The sequence below is a fragment of the Arachis hypogaea genome, chromosome 16 (assembly GCF_003086295.3).
Source record: "Arachis hypogaea cultivar Tifrunner chromosome 16, arahy.Tifrunner.gnm2.J5K5, whole genome shotgun sequence".
Taxonomy (NCBI): Eukaryota; Viridiplantae; Streptophyta; class Magnoliopsida; order Fabales; family Fabaceae; genus Arachis; species Arachis hypogaea.
In genome coordinates, this window is record NC_092051.1 from 62,874,017 (window position 1) to 62,884,097 (window position 10,081).

Consider the following 10,081-nt stretch of genomic DNA (forward strand, 5'->3'; position numbering starts at 1 on the left):
AACAGATCTAGCATTCCAACTTGTTTGACTTTCCTTTACTTACTAAAGGATGACCAAACAGAACAACCATTACTTATAAATTAATCTTAAAATCACTCCATCAACAATAGAACTTCCAACTAATCAACTCCCAGTCAAGGCTTTTATTCATATTATTTAAATTTCCTCAATTTAATTTTCAATTTACTTAACTCAACTTCTTGGAACATCTGATTAATAAAATAGCACACTTTCTGCAACTCGTTGGGAGACGATCTGGGACTTAAAACTCCCAGTAATTTATAATTTAAACTCTCTGTGACATATTTCTAAATTGATAGGCAGATTTTCGGTGAGTTAAGAACTATACTTGCAACGTAACCATTTTAATAATTTTTAATTCACCAACTTCTGCATCTCATCAATTTTTTGCGCCGTTGCAGGGGAGTTGCAATAGAGTGCTGAATTTATTAATTAGAATTTATTTCTTTGCATTTTATTTTATTTTGCTACTATGAGCTGCATGTTTCTTCCGTCAAATGACGCGTTCACTTCCTGATCCGCGCTTGCTAATATTCGATCCTGAAATTGAAAGGACTATTTCACAAATAAAGCAAGAACAGCGTCGGTTAGCCCGCTCTGAGGGCGGATCTGAAAGTGAACTTGAGGAAGAAACCAACCCCCGTTCTACTGATTCGGTTGTTTTACGTGCAGAAGACATGGCAGCTAGGAGAGTTACCATCCAGGAGGAAGGAGCCCCTGATTTTACAATGCAACCGTTTCAAGCGCATCATCCAGCGCTAGCTACAGGTTTCGAAATAAAGACCGCACTGCTAAATTTGATGCCCAAGTTTCATGGCCTACCTGATCAAGAGCCTATCAAGCACTTGAGAGATTTCCAGGCAGCCTGTTCTACTGTCAGGCATGACGGTACTGATGAAACTTCAATTCTGCTGAAAGCTTTTCCATTTTCTCTTGAGGGAAAAGCAAGAGAGTGGTACTACACTCAAACTCTAGCAAATGTATCCAACTGGGATACACTCAGAAAGGAGTTTTTGGAGAAATTCTTTCCATCTGAAGTTACTGATAAACTGAGGAAGGATATCTCCACAATTGTTCAGGATGACAATGAGACTCTCTTTGAATACTGGGAGCGCTTCAATAATCTTCTGAAAGCATGCCCCCACCACATAATTGGCAAGATAGTGCTACTCAGCTATATCACACAGGGTATGAGGCCCCAAGATAAGACCACATTAGAAAGTGCCAGCAATGGGTCTATGAAGAAGTACAAGACCACGGATGAGGCTTGGCAATTGATCAGTGATTTAGCTGAATCTATTAGGAACCACAGACAGAAGCAGGGCCGTTCAAAAGCTGTTACAGAAGTATCCTCTAGCAGAGAGACTGTTGCTCTAACTCAAAGCATTTGTAAAATGACCAACTTGCTGAAGCAAATGCAATTGAATCAACAACAAGCTCAGCAAGCTCAACCTTCTCCACCACAGCAAAACCAACAACTAGTCCCACAAAGAGTTTGCGGAATCTGTGCTGATTATAGCCATTACACTGATGAATGCCCGCAGCTCCAACAAGAAGACAACATGGTGGCATCCACTCACAACTTCTATGACCGCCCCAACCAAGGGTACAATCAGAGTGGAAATAATAACCATGGATGGCAGGATAATTCAAACCAGAATTGGAGGGACAACAATAACAGAGGAGGCAGAGATAATCAGGAAAATCAGAGGTGGAATAATAACAACAGCAGGCAGCAAAATCAACCTTACAGAGCACCTCACCTGAGGTAAAACCAAGGACCACAGAACAATCAACAGAAGACCTCTCAATTTACTCATTCTTCATTATCTTCTAATGAAGAGCTACTACAATCTTTTGAGCGAAGACAACAGACCATGGAAAATAACATCATGAATAGTATTAATGCCAGTCTGAATGGTCTCACCTCTACTCTGCAAGCTTTTATGACACAGCTTGGATCAACACAAAATTCCAGTAACCAACCTTCAAGCACCACTGGAATCCCCTCTCAACCATTACCCAATCCAAAGGGAGGCATTAATGCCATCACCCTGAGGTCCGGAACCACACTGCAGGAGAGGAATTAGGAGGAACCAAGCTCACCAGAATACGCCTCAGCTGAAGAGGTGGTAGAAATAGAAGATGTTGAAGAGGAAGAGGATATACAGGGCACAGCTGAAGAAGAAATAGCTCAACCACAAGAGGAAGCACCAAAAGGCGCAGACGCCACAGAAAGCACTACTCCTATTCCCTTTCCACAACTTGCAAGGAAGCCCAGGAAGCGGCCGGAACCCGACCCCAAAATGGTAGAAATATTCAAAAAGGTTGAGGTAACTGTTCCTCTTTTTGATGTTATTCAACAGGTACCTAAATATGCAAAGTTTCTAAAAGACTTATGTATCCATAAAGACAAAATTAATGAATTAGAAACTATTCCTTTAGGTAGTTCTATATCTGCTTTAATGGGAGGATTACCTGAAAAATGTAGTGATCCAGGTCCTTGTATAGTTAGCTGTACTATTGGTGGTGTAGTAATTTATGATTGCATGTGCGATTTAGGAGCATGTGTTAGTATAATGCCTTTGTCTATATATGATATTTTGAGGCTCCCTCCCTTAAAAAGGTCGGAAGCTCATTTTGTGTTAGCAGATAAAAGCATTATTACAGTGGCTGGAGTTGCTGAAGATGTTTTGGTGAACATTAAAGGGCTTACATTTCCCACTGATTTTTATATCTTGGAAATGCCCCATAATGATTCAGATAAGCCATCATCAATCCTAATTGGAAGACCATTCCTGAAGACATCAAAATTCAAATTGGATGCTTTTTCAGGAACATACTCCTTTGAAATAGATGGCCGCATAGTAATCTTCAATCTGAATGGAGTCATTGAAAACCCCCTAGAGGATCGTTCTATCTTCTAGTGTGATGTCATAGACGAAAGTGTAGCTGAAGTTCACAAGGAAGAATTTGAAGAGAGGCACACTGGACAAGGTCCAAGTGTGGGGACCCTCTTAACTGACAGTGAAGGCACTTCACCATTTTCACAAGCCCTAGGTAATCCAGAGCCTGCACATGATCAAAAGTTAGAATTGAAACCCCTCCCTCCACATCTCAAATATGCGTATCTTGAGGATGAGCAGAAGCTTCCAGTTATTATCGCAAGGGAACTGACTTCTCAACAAGAAGAGCAGTTACTTAATGTACTGAGGAAGCATAAGAAGGCAATTGGGTGGAGTTTGGCAGACATAGTTGGAATCAACCCTCAAGTATGTGAGCACAGAATATTTTTAGAAGAGGGAGCAAGACCTGTCCGTCAACCCCAAAGAAGATTGAATTCCACCATCTTGGAAGTTGTCAAAAAGGAAGTGACCAGACTATTAGAAGCAGGTATCATATATCCCATTTTAGACAGTGAATGGGTAAGCCCAATACAAGTGGTGCCTAAGAAGTCTGGAGTCACTACAGTGAAGAGTGAGCATGGAGAGCTCATAGCAACTCGAGTTCAAAATGCTTTGAGAGTCTGCATTGATTACAGGCGTCTCAACCAAGCTACCCGTAAGGATCACTACCCATTTCCATTCATCGATCAAATGCTGGATCGCTTGTCAGGTAAATCACATTATTGCTTTTTAGATGGTTACACAGGTTATTTCCAGATTCATATAGCTCCTGAGGATCAGGAAAAGACTACTTTTACATGTCCTTTTGGAACTTATGCTTACAAGAGAATGCCCTTTGGCTTGCGCAATGCACCAGCTACTTTCCAAAGGTGCATGATGAGTCTTTTCTCTGATCTTATTGAGGACTGTATGGAAGTTTTTATGGACGATTTTAGCGTTTATGGTGATTCTTTTAGCCTTTTCTTAGATGGATTATCTAGAGTATTAGATAGTGATGCGCATAAACTTGTTATGCTACGATTTAGGAAATTGCACGATCGGCAAAATTCCTTCCGGCAAGTGCACCGGTTATCGTCAAGTAAAAACTCACAATAGAGTGAGGTCGAATCCCACAAGGATTGGTTGAGTGAGCAATTCGGATTAGAAGTATGTTCTAGTTGAGCGGAATCAAGATTTAGATGAGAATTGCGGAATGTAAAATTGCATGAATTAAAGAGCGAGAAGCTAAATTGCTGAAATTAAAAGGGATGGGGGTGATTGCATGAATTTAATTGCAGAATGTAAAGAGAAAGTGGTAAATCAGAAATGGGGAGTTCATTGGGTGTTAGGAGATATTGAGATCTCCGAATCAAAACAACTTTTATCCCTTCCTCAACCAATGCATTCATTGAATTTGCTTGGCAATCTTCTATGATTGGATCCCAATCCCTTGGCTCACCAATTCTCCCTAAAAACAAACAAATTCCCAATCCCTTGGTTTAAATGTTCATAAGAAGAGATGATGCTCGATCACTGATTATACCACACAGTTTCATGAACCACAATTTGGTAGGATTACATGTCACAATATCCATCCAAACCCCAATCCAATTCACTGTGAGAAAGCTTCTCTAGCATGAATCCTCCATTCCTTTCCCAAGGTTCCGAAGGATTCCAATTATGGGTAGTTTCTTTCCCAAGACAACTACCCAATGGAATTAGATCGAGAAGCTTTCTAACAAAATTCAAGAGAAAAGATTGAAGAAGAAGATAAAACTATTATTGATTCATTGAATTACAATAGAGCTCCCTAACCCAATGAAAGGGGTTTAGTGAGTCATAGCTCTGAATTCAATTACAAAACTAAAAGAAAATGATCCAAAGTTCTCCGTGTGTCTAAACTTCTCCCTCAGGGGCTGGATTCCCCCTCAATCCCCCCGTCTCTCAAATGCAGAAACTAAGGCCTTTAAATAGGCTCCCTAAATTACAAAATGAAAATGAAATTCAAAGCAAATTACAATCAAATGAAAATAAACTATTCTAGATGATTCTTGTGGCCTTGATTTGGTGTTGTTGATGGGCCTTGCTTGCTTGAAGGGTAGAGTGACATAATTGATCCAAAAAGGATAATGATCCATTAAACTACACTCAAACGTTGCACCCCCCTTTCTTGAGTCGTCACTTTGTTCTCTTGTCAACCTTGCCAATTTGATGCCAAATATAGACTATTATACCTCGTTGGAAAGCTATGGATGTCAGCTTTCTAACGCAACTGGAAGTACCTCAATTGGATCTCTATAGCTCAAGTTATGCTTGATTGAAGGTGACAAGGTTGCTGGTTGGTTTGACAGCGTTTAAGCTGACTTAAACGTGCTCGAAAATGCCAATTTTGGGAGCTCAGTTGCATTGTCCACCCCATACTTCTATATATCCTTGGAAAGCTCTGGATGTCTACTTTCCAATGCAACTGAAAGCGCATCATTTGGAGTTCTACAACTCGAGTTATACTCCATGGAAGGTGAAGAGGTCAGCTGGCCTGATTGCATGTTGGTACTATGCTCTTCTATGCACATTACGGGGCTGTTTTCTCCCTCAATTTTTAGTATCCACCATGCATGCCATATATGCTTGGAAAGCTCTAGATGTCTTCTTTCCAATGCATTTTGAATCACCTCATTTGGAGTTTTGTAGCTCAAGTTATTTATGTTTGAAGAAGGCATGGTCAAGCTGTTCCATATAACACGTTTAAGCTCCAGTTTAAGCTTAAACTGGAGCTTAAACGCTGGCACTCCCTGGAGGCACAAGCTCGAGCACGTTTAAGCTTCAGTTTAAGGTCAAACTGAAGCTTAAACGTGGAAATGAGAAAGCAACCCTGGAGGAGAAAAAATAGTCGAACACGTTTAAGCTCCAGTTTAAGGTTAAACTGGAGCTTAAACGTGGAAATGCTCCCTGGTGCATTTCTAATTCTGGCGTTTAACTTCCAGTTTAAGGTTAAACTGGAGGTTAAACGCCACTTTCAGCATTTCCTTAGCTCTCATGGTTTTGGCGTTTAAGCTCCAGTTTAAGCTTAAACTGGAACTTAAACTCCACATGTGATATTCAAGCTTCCTTTATTGATTTTGTTGCTTCCTTGCCTAGCCTCTTCTTCCCTGAAATCATCCAAACAACTGCATCAAAGTCTTGCAAAATTTCATGAGAAATCTTTCATTCATAGCATTCAAGGAATATAACTAAAAACTCATGGAATTTGCATCAAAATCTTCATGTTTGAATGATTTAAGACAAGCATGACTATTTGGCCCAAATGATTACTTAAGGCTCAAGAAAATGCATAAAACAACTAAAAATAACAGAAAAATGCTAGTGAAACTAGCCTAAGATGCCTTGGCATCACAACACCAAACTTAATACTTGCTTGTCCCTAAGCAAGTCCTGAGTTACTTGAGAAGAAAGTATGAAACAGAAAGCAATTACATTGGCTATATTAGTAAGCACTTGAAGTTCATCAGAAGGGTTTTATGCAGAAAGTTGCAGCATCACTTTTTCATTCTTATCAAGTAAGATTATCACTTTTTCATTGCATCCATCAAACACTGCTATGGCCCCTTGTTATTCTTATGTCCTTGGCACTTTTCTCTTCTTTGTTTTTCTTTTCCTTAGAGCTCATTTGCTCCTTGTTTGCTCAGTGTCATGTGTTGCACAAGCCTTTGGCATTTTCTTTTTCTTATCAGTGCACTACACATATCCACTACAGGTATTTTAGTTCACATTTCTTCTTGAGACATTGGTGCCCAGCACCTCTTTGTGTGACTAAATGTTTTGTATTTAGGTTGCTCTTGATAATGGACTTTTGGTTGATAATCCCGGGTTAGTTAACCCAAGTTACCAAGTGTTGAAACACTCCTCAGAACCTATTCATCCAAGCATATCCTTAATACATAAACACTACAGGCATTTGTCTCAGAAGTTCAAACCATTGGTGCCTAGCTTATTTTCTCAATTTTTTTTTTGCTTTTTTTTTTTTTGGTTGCCCTTTTTCAGTGGCTTTTTCTTCTTCTTTTTCTTTCTTTTTCATGGCCAAAGACATTTATTCATCAAGATCCATAGACAGTTTTCAAATTCTACACAAAAAATGATAATTCTACACTCAATTTCCAGTGATCTGACTAAACAATCAAGCATGCATACCACCACTTAATTCTACTTGATTTGTCACTAATTGAGCCAAGTTACTTTTGTTCAAACTTTTCTTTTATTTTTGGAAACAGAACAAGCATGGCAAGCATACATTTAAGCAAGTGAAGTTTATCCAGACACTTAGACTATCACTTATTTGGAAATTAAACAAACAGACAAACAAAAACTGCAATGACTCAAACTTAAAGCAGGGGTGCATGCAAACTTTCAATATCAGCAATTCAAAGTACAAGCAATTAAGTGACAATACAACCTTTTAGCATCTTCTTTGTTGTTCATCATCCTTCCTAGCCTTGGTGTTCTCTTTGATGATGATGTATATTCCTTCCATGAGATTGATTGTCTTCCTGCAAAGCTATTAGAAGTTGCTTGTTCCCCAAGCACTTTGAGAATTGGTTAGCATGCATGTATGTTTGTAGGCCTCTGAACTTAGATTGGTGTGTGAACACCAAACTTAGTTCCTTGCCATATGCAGCAATTTGGATCATATGCAGAAAACCTCATGTGCTTTTATTAAGAAAATAACTATGAACTAGAAATTAAACTATTGTTTAAGTAGTTTCCCTGATTGGTTGGAGCTAGTGACTAGTCATGCTGAGGTAGAAATGTGCTTTTAATGAAGTTTTTGGTAGAACACCAAACTTAGAATCTCACATTCACCCTTGAATTGTTTTGGTGTGCAACACCAAACTTAGCTCCTTGCAATACAGATAAATCTACTTAACTCTTTTATTGAAATAACTACAAAAGAAAAACTACCTTTGGTTGGGTTGCCTCCCAACAAACGCTCGTTTACTGTCATTAGCTTGACATGCTGTTCCTGACTTTCTTCCTCTTCCTCCAGTTTGTTAAGAGGAATGACTTCAAGTGGATAAAGGAGCTAGTTAGTGCCCCTTGTTGTGAATGCCTCTTTCCAGCAAGCTTTCCCTTGTGATTGGCTTGAGTGAACTTGCTTGTTGGCTCAGGAGTTGGATTGTTCTTCGACCTTCTCTTCTTCATGGATATGGTCCTTTGTTTCTCGGTCACAATCCTCATTTTGGTGCTTGTCTCTACTGCCTTCACATCCTTGATCTCAGAACTTGGTTGTTGTTGGACAGTTGGAGTATCCTGTTCATCAAAAGCTTCCTGAATTTGTGGTTCAATGAACCCTTCCTCTTTGCAACTCTCTGTTTCATTGGAGTGTGATCTCCCTTGATTGACTTTCTCCCTTTCTTGTTCTTCTGATTCCTCCCTTGGGTTTGCCATGGTATCACTAGAAGAATTGTGGGTAGGGATTTGCTTTGATAGATATCCAATTTGTGCTTCTAGCTTTTGAATGGCAGCACCTTGATTTTGTAAGTTGGATATCACTTCTTCCTTAAAGCTTTTCAAATCAGCCACATCTCTGCCCATAGTTGCAAGCATTCCTTCTATCCTGGTTAACTGATCATGAAGTGATTGGTTCGGATTGGGTTGATGAGGTTGATTATCTTGGCTGTGATATGGTGGCTGGGAGTATGTGTTTTGTGTGGGCTGATAGAGTCTTTGGTTGGAGTGTTGGTAGTGGTATGACTCTTGTGTGTAGTGGAATGAGTCTTGTGGATAGTGAAATGAATTGTATGAATTTGAGAAGGAATTTTGTGCTGAGAAATGCTCAAGTGATAAAGAATTTGGATATGTAAAACTAGGAGGTGAGGTTGGATAATTCAGAGGTGATGGCTCTTGATGAATGGGGTGTGAATAAGTGAAATCTCTTTGGTTTTGATCTTCCCAGCCACAACTTGAGTAGTGATCAAATTCACCAAAACATGGACCATTTTGTGGCTCTGGGAAGTACCCCGTTTCCTGTTCCTGATACTCCCACCCACCATGAGCATAATAACATGAATCATTCTGTGGTGGTGGAGAGTTTCTCATGAATTTTGATTGACCAAAAGATGATGGATACTCCTTTCTTTTTTGCAATGTGCTCAGTCTCAAACAATACTCATCCAAAGATAGTGGAAATTCCATAGTGAGGCAATATCACAAACAGCTAGTGGTTAGTATGCTAACAAGTGAATAAGCAAAGAAAACAAATTAAAATTTGCAGAAATTAGCAGTAATAAACTGAAACAAAAACTATTAACAAAAGAAAAGAAAAATTGCTCAATCTAGTTAACTTCCAATTGGAGAATTGTCAATCGAAAACCAATCCCCGGCAACGGCGCCATAAACTTGATGCGCATAAACTTGTTATGCTACGATTTAGGAAATTGCACGATCGGCAAAATTCCTTCCGGCAAGTGCACCGGTTATCGTCAAGTAAAAACTCACAATAGAGTGAGGTCGAATCCCACAAGGATTGGTTGAGTGAGCAATTCGGATTAGAAGTATGTTCTAGTTGAGCGGAATCAAGATTTAGATGAGAATTGCGGAATGTAAAATTGCATGAATTAAAGAGCGAGAAGCTAAATTGCTGAAATTAAAAGGGATGGGGGTGATTGCATGAATTTAATTGTAGAATGTAAAGAGAAAGTGGTAAATCGGAAATGGGGAGTTCATTGGGTGTTAGGAGATATTGAGATCTCCGAATCAAAACAACTTTTATCCCTTCCTCAACCAATGCATTCATTGAATTTTGCTTGGCAATCTTATATGATTGGATCCCAATCCCTTGGCTCACCAATTCTCCCTAAAAACAAACAAATTCCCAATCCCTTGGTTTAAATGTTCATAAGAAGAGATGATGCTCGATCACTGATTATACCACACAGTTTCATGAACCACAATTTGGTAGGATTACATGTCACAATATCCATTCAAACCCCAATCCAATTCACTGTGAGAAAGCTTCTCTAGCATGAATCCTCCATTCCTTTCCCAAGGTTCCGAAGGATTCCAATTATGGGTAGTTTCTTTCCCAAGACAACTACCCAATGGAATTAGATCGAGAAGCTTTCTAACAAAATTCAAGAGAAAAGATTGAAGAAGAAGATAAAACTATTATTGATTCATTG

General features: G+C 39.3%; 1 non-coding gene across 1 annotated transcript; it reads right to left on the reverse strand.

Moving 5' to 3' along the window:
• Window positions 1-1,067: 1,067 nt before the first annotated feature.
• On the reverse strand, window positions 1,068-1,174 carry LOC112761801 (small nucleolar RNA R71). The gene has a single exon (XR_003182178.1). It is a non-coding gene; the product is annotated as a small nucleolar RNA R71 (small nucleolar RNA).
• Between the last annotated feature and the right edge of the window lie 8,907 nt (window positions 1,175-10,081).